The following is a 24,138-nucleotide window of genomic DNA, read 5'->3' as shown; positions in this document are numbered from 1 at the left end:
AAAAACAAAAAACAAAAAACTGATCTTACTTACAGTTACTTATGGAGTGCGCATCCTACCTACTAGACTGCATGCTGTGAAAACAGGGATCCTGTTTATCTAAGCCACAGTTTTTTCTAGCTCCTGGTAATTAGTGGAACATGGTATGGTTCAATAAATACTTTGTTGCCTAAAAGGGTGAATTACTCAGTGAATCATTCAATCAATCCTGCTCATTTAGCTCCCTTATGTGCCAATTTTCTGAAGTAAAGCATATATTTTGAACTCTCTCACTCATTATAGAGAAGCACTATTTGATATAAGCTTTGAACATACCTCTTAAAACTATATTTATATTTCCCCTTCAGTGATAAAATACAGATCAGACTGATAGATCAACTTAACCCATAACTCTTCTCCCTAACCACCATACACAGATTGACTTAAATTACTCGGATACATGATATTTTTTCTCAGTGGATTATAGAGACCCTATGGTGTGACCATTCAGGCATTATCTTGAAAAAATTCTCAGTCCTGACCCCACCCCATCCTATTCTGTTACCCTGGAAAATAGTCATTAATACCTCTGCTGCCATATGGGATAAAAATGGTTAATTTCTAAATTGTCTGATGTAGGTAGTTACCTTTTTGGCTGTCTTTCACTCTTTTTAAATTGTATGCCCCCAAAGCTAGAATTGATAAGCTTCAAAGTGAATGAGAAACTGACCCCAAAATTTCTGATTTTCAAGCAGTCGGAGGTGGTTCAAGAGTGTTAGGACCTGGATGGGGGAGCTAAATGAACAGAATTGATTGACTGATTCGTGATTATTCATTGATTTATGCAACAATGTATTTATCGAACCAGCTTCAGATGAGATAAAATTGTCCTTTGTCAGGGGCCTGAGATTTCTTCCAACATGGAAACACTGCATTCCACTGACACATTAGGAACACTCATTGGCTGGGCATGCCTGATACAAAGCCATGAAGAGGAGCAAAAATGGAAGGGAACCAATATTAATTAACCCCCAGTTGTGTCAGATGCATCATCCTATTTAATCCTCACTGCTATGAATCCTATAATTAAACCTCTTTTCGATGGGAGGAAACCAAGATTCAGAGAGTTGATGCTACTTGCTCAGGGTCCAGATAGAAAGAAACAACTGATCGCTGATTATTTGACAATGCTAATAACTAACATTGGCTCACCCAGTGTCTCAACTGCCTAATTAAGTGGGTCCAGGGATGTGATGTGAGCACCAAAAGCATCTCCCCACTCCCATCTTCCCCTCAATTGTATGAGATCTCACATCGCAGGGAACACCTCTTTTGCTGTGTCTATTGCTTCTTAAACCCTACCCACCTCCAGACATTGGTCTTTCTGTCAAACAATCCCTGTTTACATGGAGTTTCCCTATCTTTGTCCCACTCTGGGGCCTGCTGAGGTAGAAAGTGATTTACAGAAAGGAATTAACAGCATGTTTTGTGTTTGCATTTTATTTGGTTCTTAGATTCCAGTATATACAATCTATTATTTTCTTGACTTGATTACTTTCTTCCTGAGTTCTTCAAATTCTATTTCTACTTCTCCATCTCCCTTGCTGACTCCTGCCCCCAAGGACCTGTCCTCATCCTCTTTTGTGAGCTACACAATGTTCTCTTCTTAACTAAAGTCACACCTTTATAACTTTCAGTGTCATTTCTACTCAGACGAATCACATATCTATTTCAGACCTCTCTTTTGAGCCCAAGATTTGCATTTCCAACACCCAGTTGGACATCCAAGAGATGTTTGCTCAGGTTTGGACATGTTGATTCTGATGCAGGCCTAATGTCTATGGGAAGACTCACATTCATGTCTGTATTTATTTGTTAATCTCTAAATGGATGCCAAGCTAATGCTTCAAAATCAACAAGCCCAGACTTCTCCTTGCTCCCTGCTTTGATAAATGTTATCACTTAGCCACTCAAACTTAAAACCTAGTTACCTTTCTCTTGCTGTCTTCCATAAACACCCACATGAGTTGGGTCACCAGATTTTGTGGACTTTACTCAATCCTCATACGCTCGCTTTTTATTGATCCTTCTTTAGGATCCTAGTCAATCTTTTCACCTTTTGCTTGACCACTTTCTATATTCTCCCAATTAATCTTCATTCTTGCACATCTTTCTCTGAAAGTTCATTGACACTGACACTAGAGTTATTCTTCAAAATCACAGATCTTATCTTGTTTCTCATTTATCCAAAATGCTCTAATTTAACTCCATTGCCTCCAGAATATCAATACAAATCCATAGTGGGCATTTTAGGCCCCATTTAGAGCCAGACCAGACTAATTCAGCATGCACTGAAGGCTCTGACTTTCCCTCTATGCCTGTGCTCATGCCACACTATTTTGCTTAGAAAGGCCTTCCTTCCTGCTCTGTCACACTCAGCCCAAATTCAACTTTGTCTTTCAATGTCCCACTTCTCTCTGATATGGTTTGGCTCTGTGTCCCCACACAAATCTCATCATGAATTGCAGCTCCCATAATTCCCATGTGTTGTTGGAGGGACCCAGTGGAAGATAAGCAAATCATGGGGTGCTTTTACTCATGCTGTTCTCGTGGCAGTAAGTCTCACGAGATCTGATGGTTTAATAAGGGGTTTCCCTTTTCACTTGGCTCTCATTCTTTCTTGTCTGCCACCATGTAAGACGTGCCTTTCGCCTTCCACTATGACGGTGAGGCCTCCCCAGCCACATGGAATTGTGAGTCCACTGAGCCTCTTTTTCTCTGTAAATTACCCAGTCTCGGGTATGTCTTTATCAGCAGTGTGAAGATGGACAAATACACTCTCCCAGTCAGAGTTTATTGCCCCTTCATCTATTTTCCTACTGCTTAACTGAAATAATATCAACATCTATCTTTCTTTTTTTGAGACAGAGTTTCTTTTTTTTTTTTTTTCACTCTTGTTGCCCAGGCTGGAGTGCAGTGCCATAATCTCAGCTCACTGCAACCTTCGCCTCCCGGGTTCAAGTGATTCTCCTGCCTCAGCCTCCCAAGTAGCTGGGATTATAGGCGCATGCTACCACACCCAGCTAATTTTGTATTCCCAAAGTGCTGGGATTACAGGCATAAGCCACCGCGCCTGGCCCAACATCTCCCTTTCTATGTTTGTTTAAGCTTTATGTTTTTTTTTTTAAGCACAGAGCTTTTCATACTCATTTCTGTAATTATGCTACCCCAAGTAATTCAATACAAGTTGAAATTAACTTCCAAATATCTTACCTCTTAGATTAGAAATCTATCAATAGGACATTTATGTTGAATAATCTTATATTTAAATCATATTATGTCACTAACGTTTTTACTTAGAGACTATGAATTGTAAGCACCATTTTAAAGACAGGAAAATAAAATACAAAGGAGATATTTGGCAGAGATCAGCCAATGAAATTGTGAAAGATTTTAGAGAAGAATTTGGTATTCCTCATCTTTAGTGCTATTTTTGAGACAGGCTAAGATAGAAGCACTAGCCAAATGTTAATTTTAAATTAACTAAAATTAGAGAAAAAAGTAAAACTCAGTTATTTATTCACATTAGAAATATTTTAAGCACTCAATAGCCCCATATGGCTAGTGACTACTGGTATTGAATAGTGTTGGTGTAAACATTTTCATCATCACATAAAGTTTTTTCAACAGCATTGTTCTATTTCCCTTTTTTTCCTTTGTAGCATACACTTGATAATTCATTACCTATTAAGGTAAGATTCTACTCCTTTATTGATGTTTTGTTCTTTAGTTTTATTTGCTCCTGCATTGTGAAATCCAGTGTTTGGGGTGTGTCAGAATGAATAAATATGATTTTCCAAATACCTCTTGTAAACTGACTGATGTTCTTCCATGCCTTTGGAATTTCTTTCAATCCAGCTTCTTCTCAGCTGAGGTCATGCAAAAATGACTCACTTGCATATGATACTTTCCTTGAGGAATTAAACCATAAACTGTATCCTTTTGTGTAAATCCCTTACACATCTCAGTTATGAATCTGTATGTCTCTCACCTCATTTATTCTGGCTTAGTTATCAGCATAAGCCTGTAAAAGTCAAATTTTGCTAACAAATGGAAGTAATAGCAAAGAAAGCTAAGGACAATTTATTTCTCTTAGGAGAGGGGAAGCAGAGGTATGAACAACTTTTGTTCCACTACCCTTTTAACTTAAAACACACACACACACATACATACACACACACACACACACACACACACTCTTACTACTTGAAAATGAGGACATTAGAGTCTAAGAGGGACAGAGGGTCAGAGTACAGTAGTGTGAAGATCTCTTGTCAGTTGTACATTATGAATACAGAATGGGCTGATATAGCCCATTCCTCAAGTCCTGGGTAGTCCAGCCTTCCATATCCCTGGCCCCATTCCTCGTTCACCATTACCAGCTCTCCTTGCATTGTGTATTTCAGGAGAAGATTCCTAGAACCAATATTCATCATCTCTCTTTTCAGTGATGGACAACTCTCCGCTGTGCCAAATATGCTAATTTTAACCACCCACTCCCAAACTCACACATCCTTGTTCAACAAGCCAGTTAAGGGCAGTGAATGAATCTACGATGCTGAAGAGCCCCATGGGAATCTTCTCACTGGACACTGGCTAGAATGCAATTGCATTAGACTTTCACAATTGCTTTGTTTCAAAGCAAGGAAGGAGAAATCAAAGGCAATTCACCACCTTTCTATATCCTAGATGAAAACACAGCACTCTTCTAAACTTTGGAAGTATAACTCAGTAGGTTAGTACTTCAGATCTAGCCTGAGGCAAAATTATGATTTTTCCAAAAGATTTTCTTTTTTCAGCATTCTTTTCCTTACACACAGGCCTTTGATCAAGCTACAGTTTTGAACTGATTACAGTTTTTGAAGCCTCAGAAGATTTAAAGACCCATATTGTTAACAATGGTGTTTTAGGTGTGTGGGGTATTACTCAGAGGAGTTGGGTAAGTGCAAAATCCTGAAATTTACACAAGGTTTGCAGCGGCCTCCTCCACTAGATATGAGTGTACCCTGCTATGGTGGGTCTCAAATGAAGACAAATCCTAAAGATAAAAATAATTAATTTAGCTTTGAGATCAGAGTCTAACAGCTGTGGAAAGAATTTCGTATTTCCCTCCAGAAAGGAAAGAATTACAGTCTGCTCAGTTCCAACCGAGCCTTTCGATGACATATGGAACAACTAAGTTCTTTTTTCCAGAGAGAACAGCTTTCATTAATCAAGTTTCTCAACTTCTATAGAAGAAAGGCTGACATATAACTTAAACAAGTGGTTAAACCAAAAATATGGTGTAGTTTTTATTTGGTTAATCAATGATTTAGTAGCTTAAACTGAACTTTTAGGACTTCATTTATTTTCAGTTTTCTTCATCAACAGAATTAGATCTAATTGACTACACAAAATTGCTCATTAAAAAGATTGATCAACAAAAGGAAAAAAAATGAGGGAAAGTCAATTAAAATGCCAGTATAAAGACAGAGCTATTGATATTGGGAAGCTCCAGGAAGCGTATACATCATGCAGAGATTTTTTTTTCTAAAGCTACCTTTTAAAAGGTGGTATTGATCTTGTTTTGGACAAAAGCAAATATATTTTCCCCAGGATCACCCTATGTTTTCTAAAGTTATCAGATTTATTTATTTAAATCTTCTTTCTTTGGTCCGTTAACATCGTCAATCTGGGTAACTCATAAACAATACACAAAACTGTGTCTCTCTACTGAGATCAGGCTAATGCTTCCCTATATTAGCTTTATTCTCTTTGCTCTTCCTTGTTTGTGACTTTCCTCATCCTTTCATATTTAGAGCTTAATATAAAAAAGCAAAAATATTAAAAATATGGCAGAGGATTGAGGATGGGGAAGAATATCTAAATCTCAGCAAAAAGGTACATGGGCCATGCATTTTTATTATCCCCATGTCTTGTCAGTATTGCATAGTCAATTTAGGACGTCATTTTTTCAAACACAATTTTATCAAACAAGACACTCTGTATCTCTGCAGAGTTTGGACACAGGGAAGGTGATCACACTATGGTGCTGAAGAAAACTATGTATCAGGTGACTTTGCTCTGGATTCATATATTTGATACCCAAATTGACATCCTTGAAGCTCTGGGTATTTTCTGAACAGAACATACTAGAAGCTAAATGCCTAGTGGGAAGTACCTTGACAACCAACTAAAGAATTGACATTGGGAGCATACAGTTTGGAGCATTAAGTGATTGAGAACAGGAGAGATAAGCATTCAGACTTGAGAGTCCATTTTCCTTTTAAGCTGCATAGACTCCAATAATAATAGATCAAGGTTACCTTTTTACACTTTTGGCATCTGTCTTAATCTACAGGATATAAATGCCCCAGACAATGCATACTTAAAATTGACTTTATACAGAATGTGGAGAGGGAGAGTAGTGATTGTGCAACCAGATTACAGAGGCCAGCCACATTCCAGCAAATTCACATTTACTCAGCATCTGGGATAGTTTAAAGCTTACAGAAATGGGAATGAATGTTGACAAAGGTAGAATAGTATATATTAAGTTCAAACATAATACAAACAAACCATATAACCAATGACATTTTCCGTGAAGAGAAGCTTTTAACGGGAATAGTGAGAGGCCAGGCCGCACAACCCTTTGGGTGTCTAGACATTTGGATGGAAGGAAACTAACCAAATTGTTCCAAATCCTTCTCCTTTGCACTGATTGAATCTGGCTGCAATGACTCAGCCTGTGTCTAAAACAGAACAACTCAGTCTTCCCCTTCTTCTTTCTCTACTGTTTCATGTTTCAGAGTTGATAGTTTGGGTCAAGGAAGCTACAGACAGCATATGAGTCTATGTATAAAAACCAGAAACCGTTCAATGATCTTGAACCTTGGCTAAGTGTTTCCTTCATTTACAGACACTCTGCCTTTCCTGAGTTATCAACCTTTAGGTGCTCAAACTAGACACATCTATAATGGACATGGCTGACCTCCACCAGGGAGGCCCTGCAGTCCTTAACACTGAGTACACTTGAAGGCAGGGGCTTCTCTCAACTCTTTTTCTTTTCTTTTTTTTTTTTTTTTGAGACAGAGTCTCGCTCTATTGCCAGGTTGGAGTGCAGTGGCGTGATCTTGACTCACTGCAACCTCCATCCCACCAGGTTTCAAGCGACTCTCCTGCCTCAGCCTCCCAAGTAGCTGGGACTACAGGCATGCACCACCACACCCAGTTAATTCTTGTAGTTTTAGAAGAGACGGGTTTCACCATCTCTTGACCAGGATGGTCTCGATCTCTTGACCTCGTGATCTGCCTGCCTCAACCTCCCAAAGTGCTAGGAGTATAGGAGTGAGCCCCCACGTCCAGCCTCTCTTGACTCTTAAATATTTGTGGACTTCTCTGTAGGATTCCAAAACTAACTTCTAGTTTAAAAAAAAAAAAAAAAAAAAAAAGATGCAGGATACCTTTAGCTTTTTTTCCTTCTTACCAGGTATTTGGACAGTTGCTGCTAATTGACTTGGTTGAAGATGTCCATTCTTGAGGTACTTTATAGCCATGTTTCTAGGGTCATCTTTATCTAAGGGCCAAGGATTACATTGGGATCTTGAGAAGGAAAGTGAGTATTGACATATACGCACACATTACAAAGGAAGCAAAATAGCCTACTATCATTTGATTAAATAAAAATAGGCTGGGCATGGTGGCTCACGCCTGTAATCCCAGCACTTTGGGAGGCTCAGGCGGGCACATCACGAGGTCAGAAGATGGAGACCATCCTGGTTAACAGGGTGAAACCCCATCTCTACTAAAAAATACAAAAAATTAGCCAGGCATGGTGGCGGGCGCCTGTGGTCCCAGCTGCTCGGGAGGCTGAGGCAGGAGAATGGCATGAACCCAGGAGGCAGAGCTTGCAGTGAGCAGAGATGGTGCCACTGCACTCTAGCCTGGGCGACAGAGCAAGACTCCGTCTCAAAAAAAAAAAAAAAAAAAAAAAAGATAAGATTTTAAAAGTGATGGTATTTTAAAATCTACCCACTACAAACAGGAATTGCAAGACTTTCAAGTCAGTGTCTACTGAGTGGAGAGAAAGGTAAACATTTAAGAAGAGAAAAACTGCCACACTTAAGTCAGACTATCTTATATCTAGAAAGTTTTTTTCCTCTTTCGACAAGGGACTTTTTGTAAGAAAGTAGTTACTTCCTACATTTAACTCTGAAAGATAGGGATGTTCCCCAAACACGCAATTTACTGTATTCAAACATGGATGATGTTAAATTCTTCGAAATCACTGCTTGCATTAGTTAATTATGCCCAATTGAATGATGTCATCAGTGCAGATAGCCAGAGAAAAACCATTAAGACCAAATACTATTTAAGAGTCTATATTCACTGAAGCATCTGAATTCTTAAAAGGGATGCTTGGCTAACCTCTGGAAGCACAGAGTAGTCCTCATCCTCCACCTGCAGAGTTAGCCTGCCTGGGACCAAAGCCTGGCTCCACCACCATAATACTGTGGAACTGTTTTTGTCAGGGTTCTCCAGAGAAACAGAAACAATAGGATTTAGAGAAAAAGAGAGAGTGCCAAAGAGATTTATGTTACGATATTGGCTCACATGATTGTGGAGGCTTGATGAGTCCAAAATCTGATGGAGAAGGATGCAGGCTGGCAACTCAGGAGAGAACTGCAGTTGGAGTTCATAGGCAGTTTGCTGGCAGAGTTCCCTCTTACTCTGGGGATGGCAGTCTTTTGTGCCATTGAGGCTTCCTTCCAATTGACTGGCTGAGGCTCACCCACATTATGGGAGGAATCTGTTTTACTCAAAGTCCACCGATTTAAATATAAATCTCATCCAAAAACACCCCCATGGAAACATCCAGAATGTTTGACCAAATATCTGGGCATTGTAGCCCAGCTAAGCTGGCATAGAAGATAAACCATCACAATGACCTTGGGCAGGCTACTTAACCTTCTTGTGCTTCACTGTGCTCGTCTATAAAGGGAGATTGTTTAAAGTACACATACTTCATTGGATGATTGTGAGGATTAAGCAGGTTCATTTCTAAGTGGAGTGCTTAGAACAGTGTATGGCTCATAGTAGGCACTTTATTGCAGAACACTGGAACAGAAGGGAATTTTCAACATATCAAGTACATTCTGAGATTCAGAGTGGTGAAACGACTTCCCCAAATTGCAGAGTTAGTTGTTATTAGGGATGAGATTACAATTATAATGCCCCAAACACCAGTCCAACCACTATTGTACAAAGTTTTACTGCTGCTTCCCTTGATGTTGGTAGACTCAACAACAGTGTATCAGATGAAATGTATTATCACTGGGATTTAGAATCCATTCATTTTTGAGATGTTATTAAAACAAGCACTTGGTAATCATTATTGCAGAAATGTATGCTTGATATTTATGTCTACAGATTGTTGAAAAAATACCTCTCTTGTCCACTGCATGATTTATTGACACTGGGATTCCGTTATCCTTCTGCTGTTTCACATAAGACATTGTATTCCCTTGGGACAGACTGAACTAATACACCTGGTGCTTCCACAGAACCCACCCTCTAAAGTTCAGTGAGAGTCAAGGTACAACTAATTGAAAATACTTGCCTAGTTTGAGTTGTTGGGTTTTTTTTCTTTCTTAAAGGCTTAGATCTGCATTCCATCCCAGCCTGCTGAGAAGAGCTCTCTCTTTTGCAAAGCCTTTTCTTCCTTCCTATGTGAAATGTTACTCAATCTGAGATTCTAGATCAGTGTTTCTCAAAGTGAGTTCTACCAAGATTATTTGGATTATAATTACCTGCAGGGTTTGATAAAAATATAAGTAATTGGCCAGCACTACAGAATCACCAAATTTTAATTTCTTGAGGGGAGATTTGGGAAAAGACACTTTTTATAAGGTCCTCGTGTTGATCCTTACGCCATAGGAGCTTGAGAATCACTGCCCTCGATTACCTTGATCTTGCTAATAAACACTGCTTCGTGGAATTTCAAAGCTTTAATAATGTCAACTAAAGTTTGTAGGTGGATCAATCTCCACTTAATTATGTTGCATTATACATTCCTTCTAGCTGAAAACAGTTTAGTTCTTCTGCATTAATGAAGTGTAGCTGTGCTTACACAGTATTTCCTGATTTGAACTGCAAGCCTGGTGATTATTGTTAGCTGTGCCTTATAGAAGCTCCAGGATAGGTATCACGTGATTTAATGCTGACTGTTAACATTCACGGTTTATTACATTAAGTGCCAAATTTTTAATCACCAAGTGTAAAAGTTTCCATTTTCAAAGCACATTAAATCCCAATGATATTCTTGACTGAAGTCATTCACACCCTTAAGAAACGGTTTAGTAAGTGTATTTGAAGGGCCAGTTGGTAACAGGTAGAAAGATACATATGTAGGCCGGGCGCGGTGGCTCACGCCTGTAATCCCAGCACTCTGGGAGGCCTAGGCAGGCAGATCACGAGGTCAGGAGATCGAGACCATCCTGGCTAACACAGTGAAACCCCATCTCTACTAAAAATACAAAAAAAAAAAAAAAATTAGCTGGGTGTGGTGGCAGGCACCTATAGTCCCAACTACTCAGGAGGCTGAGGCAGGAGAATGATGTGAGCCCGGGAGGCGGAGCTTGCAGTGAGCCCAGATGGCGCCACTGCACTCCAGCCTGGGTGACAGAGCGAGACTCTGTCTCAAAAAAAAAAAAAAAAAGAAGATACAGATACATGTGTAGATGTTGGTACTGATGATATAAACTTCCACTGAGGAAAGAAGTCCTTGCAACCTCAAGGTGAAAATACCCACTGGAATTGATTCTTGACTCCTGCCTGACCAATTATCATTGACAATACTAAGATCAAGAACAATGTAACATTCAGTGAGTGTTCACTACATTGAGGGATCTCTATGCATTATATTATTTAATCCTCCAACAACACAATAATTATATAATTTTATTTATCTCCATTTTTCAAAGAGGAACTGGGGCTTGGAGAGGTCATGGCTCTTGCCCATAGTCAAACAGCCTGCCAGGAAAAGAGTGAGGATTTGAACACGGGTTGATCTTACCTCAAAGCCCTTGTTTTAGCCTTGTCTTTCAGTAGACCAGCTTCCTGTTTCTGTTCTGACGTTATTCATAAAGTGAGACAGCAGACAAAAAGAAAATGGGATTTGGCCTTTGAGAACAGTGTCAGCACATCTTGAACATGCTGCCACTCCAAAATTAGAACCATACCATTTTTGTTTTACTGCAGAGGGCGCTGCCTGGGACCCAGCTGAGCTGAGCTGAGGTTTGGAATAGCTCAATTACTAGTTAAATATGGACTCTGTGCAAGTCATTTATTTCTGTGGACTCCACTGATCATATGTAAATCAAAGGGGCTAAAATCACATGCCTTCAAGCTTCCGGTATTTTACAAATACTGTGATTTTTGTGTATCTTCACAGAACTTTAGAACTAGCAGGGATGATCTGGTCAGGAATCATTTGGCTATAAGGAAAAGAGATCCACCCAAGCTTGCTTAAGTAAAGGAAGTTTATGGTAAGGAAAGTGGCTTATCTCATAGAAACCAAGCTAAGGGATATAGCCAGGCTTCACCGGAAAGAAAAGCCATCATTTGTCTTCTGTTTTCCTTTTTTCTGTAAGGGGATAAGGGATGTTCATTTCTGTGTGTTGTTATTTTGTTTCTCTCCAACTCTGAAGATTGGTTTTCTTTCCTCATCTGCTTATGGCCAGTCAGAGCTGCCCCACTGGCAGCACTCAACACTGCTTCACTTCAGTCTCTGGGAATGAATTCCAAATTTTAAGACAAGAGAATCTAACTGGTTGAGTATGGGTTCCATGTCTAACATTAATTATTCAAGCCAAAGAGATGGGATGGGATTGTTTGGTATTTGGTACTGTTCTTTCAAGAAATGGTTTTAGTAATTTATGCAGAGATTATACAACCTTTGTGAGAAATTGAGAATGAGTCTAATGGATAGGATAGACATGGTTTGCACTAGGAAAAGCAACAGCGTTTTTTTTACTCTCTCTTATCCTATTTCTGTATCTTTGATCCTATTTTATTCTCATTCTTTCTCAGTGCCTTCATCTTACCTTTCATCCTGGTCTTTTCTGATCTCCCTGGTTCCTTTCCTTCCTCTACTCATGAAATTTCTCATTTCTTTGAGGTGCTGCAGTTAGGTCTTTGAGGTAGTAGCAAAACCAATCAGATGAAGTAATTTCTGCCTCGAGTTAAAATAAATGTTCATTTTTCACTGAGTGATTATTATGTGCCAAATCTAGTGCTAAGCCATTCACATATACTATTTTATTTATTCCTCACTGTAAACTCACAAAGTAAACATTAACTTATTTTTCCATCTGAGAAACTCAAGGTTCTGTGAAGTTAAGTAGTTTGTACAAGCTCACACAGCTAGTAAATGAAACTGTGGGATTTAAATTCAGCATCCAGAGCCTGAACCACTGTATGCTATGGCTGCTATCATCATGATATGTTATCCAAGCACGTGAAGCAGTGGGCTTATCCTGACTCACAAGAGTCAAGTGTTACATTTGCAAGAATTTTGAGAGCTGATTATTAAACGTGACCATTATGAAAATTTAAATTATACAAACTTAACAATGAAATTACACTTATTTTTAAAAAGTAATACTTAAAACACATCACTAATTATGTTACTATATTTGACCACTATATATGCATTTGAGTTTATTTCTATCACATCTGTATGATAGAAATACTGCACCTCTTCCAACATCTAGAGTATTTACACCACAGAAATTGACAACTGCCCATCTAAATGCAATTAAAAATTTAAAAAAAATGAATAGGTAGACAGCCATAGAGGCACACAAAGTCCATCTAAAGGCTAAATAGGACTGTGAGTCACCAGTTTGACCTCTGGTTTTTTTGTTTTGTTTTTTGAGACGGAATCTCCCAGGCTGGAGTGTGGTAGCACGATCTTGGCTCACTGCAACCTCCGCCTCCCAAGTTCAAGAGATTCTCCTGCCTTAGCCTCCCAAGTAGCTGGGACTACAGGCGTGTACCACCACACCAGGCTAATTTTTTGTATTTTTAGTAGAGATAGGGTTTCACTGTGTTAGCCAGGATGGTCTTGATCTACTGACCTCATGATCCACCTGCCTCGGCCTCCCAAAGTGCTGGGATTACAAGCGTGAGCCACCGTGCCTGGCCCTTGACCTCTGTTTTAAAGAAATGCATCTACTTCTTTTCTGCCCTGCTTTTTCCCCTTTGTAGGGACATGGATGCAGCTGGAAATCATCATTCTTAGCAAACTATCACAAGAACAGAAAACCAAACACCGCATGTTCTCACTCATAGGTGGGAACTGAACAATGAGATCACTTGGACTCAGGAAGGGGAACATCACACACCGGGGCCTATCATGGGGAAGGGGGAGGGGGGAGGGATTGCATTGGGAGTTATACCTGATGTAAATGACGAGTTGATGGGTGCTGATGAGTTGATGGGTGCAGCACACCAACATGGCACAAGTATACATATGTAACAAACCTGCACATTATGCACATGTACCCTAGAACTTAAAGTATAATAATAAAAAAAATTAAAAAAAATACATACATACATAAATAATGAAACCATTCTAAGGAAAAATAAAAAATTACATTCAACAATTTCCAAAAAAAAAAAAAAAGAAATGCATCTACAATGAATGAATCTCAAGCACTCATGCCAGAGCACTCTTTTAAGTGTGGGCATCAGACACAACTACACATCTGGTCAATCATGACTGCCTCAGGAACCACTCGTTGTCCAGACAAAAAAAAAAAAAAAGGAGTTAAGTTAGTGCTAGCCAAAGGTTGTCTGTTGCCTAAGCTGAGGACTTTTTGAGACCTGGCTAAGGTTTCCTGTCCTGCACAGCCAGGTATTTGCATTGGCAGATGTGGCATCACCACAGTCTCTGCAAAGAGCTGGCTGGACTTCTTGACTAAAGCAGCAGTGAGCAAGAAAGAGCTGACCCAGAGATTACATTTTTGCTTACCCACAGCAGTGTACTTTTTATGCAGACTGCCTTTGCATCTGTTTTAGACTTTATTTATTCATTAGTTCTTCTTTCTAGGTCAATGAGAAGCCAAAGAGAAGAGGGTCTTGCAGCTGGAGGAGATAAATATGTGATGGGGTGTGTGGGTGGTCATTTAATGTTTCTTTCTGGGCTGAAATGATGTCGGTTTCTTATGTTGTCTGTGGAAGTAGCAATTATCCTTTTCTCTTTGACTGGAGTAGTTATTTTTGGTAAAAGCTATTAAGTCTTTTGAGTAAGAACATTTTGGGTACCCTGTGGTTGGTTGTCTATGTTTAGATCACTTGATCTGTGACCTTGGACAAATCTCCCAGCCTTTCCATTTCTCTCTTGTTAAGTTGAAAATGATAGAGTGACTTGTCAATAACTAGACAATTTTAAAAAGGTTTTAAAGAATTTTTTAACTTCTAGAATATTTCAATTCAATTATGATTTAATATTATTTCAATTTTTAACTCCTAGAATGTTATTTTAAGTCACATTTTAGCAGAGAAAAAAATTTATTTATTTACTTAAACAGTTACCCCAGTTGCCACTAATTCATTTTGTGCTTTGGATACCATATCATATCCATAATGTATTCAAATTTTGAATGCAGGAACGATACCCTTAGTTTCCTAAAAGTTTCTATGGTCTGATTGCCTCAGTCCAAATTATGGTGTATTGTTTCAAGTTGTGAACCTTCAGATTGTTTCTCTTCTGGGTAGCTCTAAAAAGCCTCTTCACTTCTACCTTGCTATTTGAGTGTAAGGAGCAAAGAAAATTTAATGAATACTGTATATATAAATACATATATATTCTGTAAAATATCGCTGTGCTTTGCTATGAGGAAGACCCTGCTTTGCTATGAGGAAGACCCTAAAGGAATTGTAAACAATGTCCCTGGAGTCAACTATAGCAGTTTAGATGAGAAAGATAATTATCACCCGAAAAGCAGTGTATAATCAAAGTCAGGTAATGATATAGACTACAAATATAAATGAGAATAATCTCTCTTCACTATCCACTTAATCAATACTCTGGAAGACATTCAGCTCTTCATTCACCCCATCAAACACGCTGACCTTTGTCATAGCATACTGTCTGCTCAGAGCTAGCATGCACCCCTCTGCTAGGGCCACTTGATCAGTGTGCAGCCCAAGTGTGTTCTTTCCAAACTGTCAGTGGCACTTGTTATTAAAATCATGTAACATAAATCAATGAAATATCATACAGAAATTAAGGTATGAGATTTTTTGTATGAAAACTAAATTGATTGCATTATGAAGACTTTTAAATATGAATGGCTAAAAACAATTACTAATGAATTGAATATTGCAAGAAAACTTTTTTAAAATTTGGGGCAGAAATCACAAAAGTGTATAGGAAGACTTCACACTCACAATACTTGGAAGGTTCTCACTCTATTTTAAATAAACCAAGACTGGGAATCATGGAGGATGCATTATGGATGAATTGTATGCAAGAAAGATGCTGTAGGATTGTTATTAGCAGACTCTTAATCACAGGAAAATATGCCCCTGAATCAAAAGCTTAATGAAATAACTCATGTGCAGTTTTAAATATTTTAAAACAAAGTATTTATAAAGCATATGTATCATTGTTAGGATTTCTTCTCTGATCATTTTTTTTTCCTCTTTTTTCTTTGGCTGCTGTTGTAGCTGATTGGCAAATCAACTACTAGTCTTGCTTTCATCAAATTAGAGAACTTCTACTATATTGAGGATTTGGGAAAAGATGAAATCAGTTTTGTTTAATAGTTGGGAATTTGACTATAAAATGATTGTTGTGATTTTCTCACCATAGAAGAACAAAGCAACATTTTTTTTTTTTTTTTTTTTTTGAGATGGAATCTCACTCTTGTTGCCCAGGCTGGAGTACAGTGTCATGATCTCAGCTCACTGCAACCTCTGCCTCACAGGTTCAAGCGATTCTCCTGCTTCAGCCTCCCGAGTAGCTGGGATTACGGGCGCACACCACCATACCTGGCTAATTTTTGTATTTTTGGTAGAGATGGCGTTTCACCATGTTAGCCAGACTGGTCTTGAATTCCTGACCTCAGGTGATCCACCCGCCTTGGCCTCCCAAAGTGCTGGGATTACAGACGTGAGCCACCAAGCCTGGCCCAAAGCAACATTCTTAATTAAGAATAAACACACAAATGGCAAGACAATGCAAACTTCAGAGCAGGTGAGGTAAAAATCCATGCATAAGAATAAAGAAAAGGGAAGAAAAGGCCCAGAAGAAGCTTTTGGAAAGATCTGGGAAGAGCTTAGGGATCTGATTATAAGTAGTAGGCAGTATTGAGCCACTAACTAATTTTGATCAGAACAGTGAAATTATGAAAGCAATACTTGGAGTGAATTCTTCTGATAACAGTGTGCAGAATGAGATGAATCTTTAATGGCAAATACGTGTTTAAGGACTGTGCAAACTCAGATTACTGGTAATGCTGATCTGGAGCACTGTGATGAGAAGTATGAGGCTGAGGCTATTCTCTGTAAAACGTGCTGTTTCCTACTAGTGATGTCTGACATGAGCAAGGGAAAGGAGGCTGCAGCGCATCTATGCCTGATATTTGTAGGTCTCTGATCAGATTAAGGGTAAAGATAGTAGAAGCGTTTATGCCACCACAATAGCACAAGAGATTATAGAAGAAGGTATAAATTTTTTTTTCCAAATACATACTAATTTGGTTCCATGGATAAAATTAGGTCATAAGTAGAATTTTTAATTTGTGTTTTGGAGTCAAGCAAGATTAAGCTTTTCCTTATTATTCACATAAGGGATTCATTAGAATATAATCATAAAGAGCAGCACAGGATATCAAGATAGAATTTTGCTCAAAATCCAGACCTGCCATTGGCTAGTTAAATAATTTGAGACAAATTTCCTGAACTCTTTAAAAATTTATTAAGTTGCTATAAAATGGGAACTAAGTTACCTAGCTCATAAGGATCCAACATACTAAGTTTATTGGGTAGTATTAAAGGCAGTTAGCATACTGCCTATCACAAGCATGGTCAATGAAATTCTGCTTAAAAATATTTTACTAATTTTTTTCATTAAGCTTTAAAAATAAAAATCCATAAGATTATTATTCTAATAGTTGGAATTTTCTAGCTTCTGAGACCCCAAATGAAACTGAACTAACTCTAGATAGAAAAATAAGCTAAAATATGTTTTTCCAGGTTTTTGGAAAAGAGACACCAACATTTCTTTTTCCACAAGAAAACTAGATATTATGAAATTCCTCCTCTGTCTGAGCCACTGTTTGCCTACTATTTAAAGGCTTTATAAATGAGGGCTCATCATGACTTTGAAGCCATGGTCTGAACTGCAGGATGTTGATATACTCATATACAGACATTTCAATATTTTTTTTTTCTCTTACTTCTATCCTGTGGGCAGTGATTTCTTGGCAATTCACATGCAAACACTGGGCATCCATTCACAGAATTTCTCAGTTTGTTTAGGAGAAGTTGTGATGTTCATTTGCAATAGGGTTTTGGCAAACTCCTGTCAGAATGTCTTTATAAAAAATGACAGAGCACTTAATTTGGCATGGCTCTTTCATGTGTAGGTTTGTATTTCCTCTCTTCTAGTTTCCTTAAAAATATGTAGAAACACACACATACCCATTCATTAAGCACTTTGAAGCAGCAGTTTGTAATATTTCCAAACAAAACATTACTTTACCAACGTGGTTGAGTGTCTCAAACATCTCTTTTCTGTTGAATTCTACCAACTGACAGTTGAGACAAAAAAGGAAGCCAAAAATGTAGGTTCTGGCTAGTTGTATAGTGTGTTGCTTGTGGTAAAGGAAGATTCGAACCAATTCTAATCCAAGAGAAATATCATGAGTCATCATATTGTTCAGGGTGTGAATATCCTAGAACTGATCTCTTTGCAAAGCCTACTTCTTCCCTATTAACTTTTCTTTTGAAGCAAATGGTAAGCTTTTTTATAATGTAAAAATGATATAGCTTTTTTTTTTCTTTTTGAAACCAATGGTAAGCTTTTGTTTGTAATGTAAAAGTGATAAAGCTGTGGTATATTAAACACATACTATTTATAACAATGGCTTGAATTATTATAATAATTACCTCTGTCATTGTTAATCATTCAAACCCAGCTAATTCTAAGTCTTCAAGTGCTCAAAAAACAACATTAAAAAGTCTGACATTTGCAAAGTATGGAATTAAACATCATGGAACTGGCTTTAAAAAGGTGTCCATTCATGGCATGAAAATGTGAAGAACTTTCTTTCTTTACAATGTGAGTTCAAGGAAATGCCCAAGAGTGAATGTTGCATCCTAAATGCTCTGCCCCCAGCTTTTCGAAGGACACAGAAATTGCACCCAGCAAAGATGTCCTGTCAAAATGATTTAAAAGAAGAAAAAGAAAGTTGCTAGAGGGGAACTGGTACTGCAGATCAAAAAACAATTTCAAGCAGTCTATTCTGGTGGTCTGTGTTGAGACATGTAACAGCCCAGGCTGCTGTTTTTCCAAGAGGTTAAATTTCAAAAAGAGGAAACAACAGCAAACAGGCTGCCAATTTACTCAACAATGTTACAACTGGCTGGAGCTCTTTTCATAGTAAAACCGCTGATTTACGAATTCCTGGATTTACTCTTAAATATTAACACTTCTTAGGAAACTTTAGAGCTTACATGTCCCATTTATGACTCCTAGGCAGACACAGCCCTCTCCACAAACACATGGTCCTCATGACAACTCTTCGCCATGTATTTCAGCCCCACTAAGGGAAGCCACTGTCAACTCAACCTGTGATGCCAAGAAGCACCCAGGTACCAAGGGACACAGACTGGAGTTAACATTATTTGCGTTTCTGTATGGTGCAGTTTGGAGGAGGATGTTTACAGCACAATTCCAAAATAATATGCTGTAGCAGACAGAAGTTTCCCTTCTATCAGACACAAAGAACTAATTAGGGAAGGCAAGCTGGCTAGAGCACAGTTCAGTTTTTCTCCTCTCCTTTCTCCAAGTGGAAAATCTGCTGGCTGGCAGTGGAAACAATAGGGAAACCACCTCAGAATGTTGGAGAAGAGGATGGGGGAGGAGTTGCAGCTCAGGAATCCTTCAAAGAAGATGTGTGGGGAGAGGAAGACAGCACACAGAAACAGGGAGAAGTAAGTGTTAAATAGCCAGTAACTCTAAAAATTGAGAGAGGTGTAAGAGCATTTAAGCATTCTATATCCCAAGCAGCGCTTCCCTCCAGAAAGCAGAAATTTCTCCAGGTTATTCAGCTGGAAGAAGGGTCCAGGATCCAGTCACAGAATAAATTTAAAGTAGGTCTGATAAAGGTTGCAGGACTGCATATATAAATATACTAAATGTATTTTTTAAGAAGAGAAACAATGTACACTCCTTTTAAGAAGGGAAATGCATACTCCTTTAACTAGAAAAGGACTCAAGTTGTCATTCAAAATAATATGTGTGCAAACAACTAGAAAAACATAAGACACTCCACTAAAAGTTGCATGACTATAAATTGTACTGTATGCATTCATTTTTATATATTTTTGTGTGTGTTATTTCATCTGTATCTATTATCTGTCTATATCTATCTATCTACCTATCTATCTTCATTATCATTATCTGTCTCCCTATTAGTTTACCTAGTTATCCTTGGAAAAGGAACAGCTATAAGAAAAATGCATTAGGGGAAATAATAGTGTTAATCATAACTACATCCGAAGTTTCTATGACATCACAAGGTGTTTTTAAATGAATCTGTTATTCATCAGCTGGGTACCGTGGCTCACACCTGTAATCCCAGCACTTTGGGAGGCCGAGGCAGGTGGATCACGAGGTCTGGAGATTAAGACCATCTTCGCTAACATGGTGAAACCCTGTCTCTACTAAAAATACACACACAAAAAAATTAGCCGAGCGTGGTGACGGGCATCTGTAGTCCCAGCTACTCAGAAGGCTGAGGCAGGAGAATGGTGAGAACCCAGGAGGCGGAGCTTGCGGTGAGCTGAGATCGTGCTACTGCACTCCAGCCTGGGCGACACAGCAAGACTCTGTCTCAATAAATAAATAAACAAATAAATCTGTTATTCATCTAGAAATGAAAACACACACGATAATAGAGCACACCTTAAACACCTTATTGCTAACTGAGTATGTCTATCTTCTGCAAGTACACAAGTAGTAGCTAAAATTTATTGAGTGGTTCTTACCTGCCAGCCTCTGTGCAAGGCACTTCACATATATAATGCATTTGATCCTTATAAGAATGTTAATGAGATAGAGCCTATCATTTTCATCATTTTCAGTTGAAGAGACTGAGGCTTAGAGAAACAAGTTGGTGAAGGCCCACTAAGTATAGTCATGTTTCAGGGGATAAATGATTTGACTCTAGATTTATCCAAATTTGTTCTATAATTAGTAATGTTGTAAATGGATCCTCGTAGTTTCTAAGAAAGAGATCTTAAAGGATTTGGATGAAAAAAAAATGCATGAAAAAGCCTAGTGGGCTGAAGAGTTAATGGACTTTGGAAGCAGATGGCCTGAGTTTGTGTTCTGGCTGTACCATGTTTTAGCTGCATGATCTTAGGCAACTTATTGATATATTGGAAAGTGAGATTATCTTTCATTGTTTAATCTTGCCAAATGAATGTGTAACTTTAGCACTGACTTTACTGACTCCCTTTAGTTCTTTATGTAGGTGATGGTCATAATTAATTTTATAACTATATTTCTTATCCAGAAATAAATAGGGCTAGCAATTTTCTTTTTTTTTTTTTTTTTTTTTTTGGATCTTTCATAACAAGCAGGTAATGTTTTTCAAGTATTATTTTCAAGTTGTCATACCAGGATGACACTGAAAAGTACCCAGCAGAAAGACTTACTTGGGTTATTGTTCACAGCTAGATATAATTCATTATTGCTTTTAGGTTACAATAAGGGAAACTCGGAGTTTCAAGAAAACATCTTATGAAAGATGGTTTAAATTTTAAATAATATTTACCAGGAATAATAAAAGCCTAATAACCCTGTAACTAAGCTTTGGGTTACTTCTTATATGATTCACTTTAATCAAATGTGTAACCTCATGTATCATTTTTTTAAAGAATTTCCAATCCCAGCACTTTGGGAGGCTGAGGTGGGTAGATCATGAGGTCAAGAGATTGAGAGCATCCTGGCCAACATGGTGAAACTCCGTCTCTACTAAAAATACAAAAATTAGCTGGTAGTGGTGGCGTGCACCTGTAGTCCCAGTTATTCGGGAGACTAAAGCAGGAGAATCACTTGAACCTGGGAGGCAGAGATTGCAATGAGCCAAGATTATGCCACTGCACTCCAGTCTGGCAACAGAGCGAGACTCCGTCTTGAAAAAAAAAAGGAATTTCCACTCTCATTTTGTTAGTTCCATAAAAACACTCAGAAAATGTTACTAGAAATACCTCTTTATACTGAAAAGATTAATTTCAGATATCTTTTTATTTACCACAGCTTAAGAGTATGAACCTTACCAACATGTAAAAATGTGTCATGTTAGTCTTTTCAACATCAGCAACCATGTTAAAAGATGGAGCACTGGAAGCTGCATTTTAAACAAATGCCCCAGGTAATGCATACTGAAAATGCAATCCTGATGCCTTAGGTGGTGGGATTATTGTTGTTTGGAGAATGCTCCTGTAAATTTCTCTTGCAGTCTTCTCCCCTCACTTTCCATGCTTAAGGAGTCTAAGTCCCATTGCCCCTGCTAATTGTCCCTGGTTAATTAGAATAGAGAATGACCTCTGAACCAACATGGGCCCATGAGCCGCACTGGTGAACTGTCATTCAGACCCAAATTGTCATTCAGTCTCCCTGAGCATTGAGAAACAACAGAAAGCAAGTATGTTCTTTGATTAAAGATTAATTTTCTAGCCCCAGAGTTGGAACTAAAATATGTAGATAAGATAGTGGCAAGAGACAAACAAATGCCTAGGGAGATAAGGGAGGGTCCCTGGAGAACCTCTGACCTACCCAGGTCAGTGTGCACCAGGGTTTTGCCTTAACATGCCCATGGTGAAAAATTTCATCCCTTAACACATGCAGTGTACAGTGGCTCAGACTAAGGGCCTGCAGGCACATTGAAAAGACAGGGCAGAGCCACCAAAAATTTGCTCCTTATGCAGATGAAGAGCCTGGCTTCTTCAGCTTGTGTGTGGTGGCCTTCAATTTGTGAGGTGGTATTCAATTTGTGAGGTGGAAACCTGTGTCCAGGACCCCTCTCTTTGCTGACAGCTTTCCTTTTGCTTAATAAATTCCACCCTCCTCACCTGTCAATGTGTCCACATGCCTAATTTTTCCTGGTTGTGAGACAAGAACCCGGATTTAGCTGAACTAAGGAGCAAAAAATCCTGCATCAGATCTACAGATAGATAGACATAGATCCAGATATAGATACAGATACAGGTGTAGACTCAGATGTAGATACAAATACAGATAAAGGTATTTTCACAGAGAGCACATCTATGTAGTATAAGTAAAACAAAAAGTTAACACCACTCCCCATGCCCCTAAACCAAGTGTGTAAAAAGAGGAGACTAGCTTAAGAGAAATAAAATCTTTTGGCTTCTTATTTCCCAGGCAGATTATAGTGTATGCCAAAAATGGATGTAATATTTAGACTCAATTTAGATTGCCTGTCTTACATTTAAGGCAGATGGGTTTCAACTACTGCAGCAGATAGTTGGTAACCTAAGGCAGAAAGCTTTGTTACAAGGTGGCAGATGGAAGGACAGAGGTACAAACTCCCACAAATGACTCTCCCAGAGTCTCTTAAAATACTCCAGGACAGGGATGATCATGTTTGGACCATTTGCCAAGAAAAACTGAGAACAGATTCCATAAAGGAAAAATTAAACCGACATGAGTAGAGAAATGTGTCCTGCCCTTGGTTTGTATGAGATACCACTGATTCCTCCTAATAAATCCCTTACCTTTGATTTTTCTTTATATCACAACTGTAGTTTTCTGTTCTTTGTAATGAAATAATTCCTAACCAAGATAGCCACAATAGGCAAACAATTAGAACTCCTAACCAAGATAGCCACAACAGGCAAACAATTAGAACTATTAGAGCATGAATTTACAGGGTACCTTGGCTATTTGTTTCATTGATGCCTGAAATTCTGTATTAGGGTTTTATTTTTTTCATGTCATTTTAAATTTCACGTCATTCTTTCGGTTTCCACTCATTCAAATATAAATATCTCTGAGAATAAAAATTACTCCTGAGTCCATACATTGTGTATACCCTCAGAATTATATTAGAAATTTTTCTTGTGAACACTTTTTGGTAGGGGATAAAAGCATCTGGTGTGGTAGGAGGAGTGGAAGTGATGCTACTGTCCTTGCTGCCAACTTCCTCTACAGTGACTAGTGACTGCCCCTGCCACTGTGGTCTTCCTAAAGGTGGGGGTCTTCCTTCCTAAAGGATGATTCAGAGAGCCCCTTGTTACTGTGTTCTACCTGGCAGGATCTGAGTTAGGCATTTCAGATGTATTAAGGCAGGAATTTCTCACAATAACCCTATGATGTTGGCATTATTATTAATGTTCTTCAGATAAAGACTTAAGAGACTTAGAGGATCAGAATGGTAAAGAAACTAGCTCAGAAAGAGCTGAATTGGAACCCAGGTCTGTCTGCCTGACTCAAAGTCTTTAGTTTTTTGTTTTGTTTTGTTTTTTGTTTGTTTGTTTTTTTGAGATGGAGTCTCGCTCTGTCACCCAGGCTGCAAGATCGCAGTGGTGCGATCTTGGCTTACTACAACCTCCACCTCCCAGGTTCAAATGATTCTCCTGCCTCAGCATCCTGGGTAGCTGGGATTACAGGCACGCACCACCACGCCAGGCTAATTTTTGTATTTTTAGTAGAGACAGGGTTTCACCATGTTGGTCAGGCTGGTCTCCAACCTCTGACCTTGTGATCCACCCGCCTCGGCCTCCCAAAGTGCTAGGATTACAGGCATGAGCCACCACGCCCAGCCAAAGTCTGTGTTTTTAACCATGGTTATAACAAAA

The 24,138-nt window shown here is 38.6% G+C and overlaps 1 long non-coding RNA gene across 1 annotated transcript; it reads left to right on the top strand.

Moving 5' to 3' along the window:
* Positions 1–2,673: 2,673 nt before the first annotated feature.
* Positions 2,674–22,391, top strand: LOC104666511. Its single transcript, XR_748568.2, has 6 exons — positions 2,674–2,732; positions 3,702–3,731; positions 3,898–3,973; positions 4,422–4,978; positions 18,228–19,245; positions 21,578–22,391. It is a non-coding gene; the product is annotated as an uncharacterized LOC104666511 (long non-coding RNA).
* Positions 22,392–24,138: the final 1,747 nt, after the last annotated feature.

Source organism: Rhinopithecus roxellana, chromosome 14 (assembly GCF_007565055.1).
Source record: "Rhinopithecus roxellana isolate Shanxi Qingling chromosome 14, ASM756505v1, whole genome shotgun sequence".
Taxonomy (NCBI): domain Eukaryota; kingdom Metazoa; phylum Chordata; class Mammalia; order Primates; family Cercopithecidae; genus Rhinopithecus; species Rhinopithecus roxellana.
The sequence above is the reverse complement of the archived record's forward strand: the minus strand, read 5'-3'. Positions and strand labels throughout refer to the sequence as shown.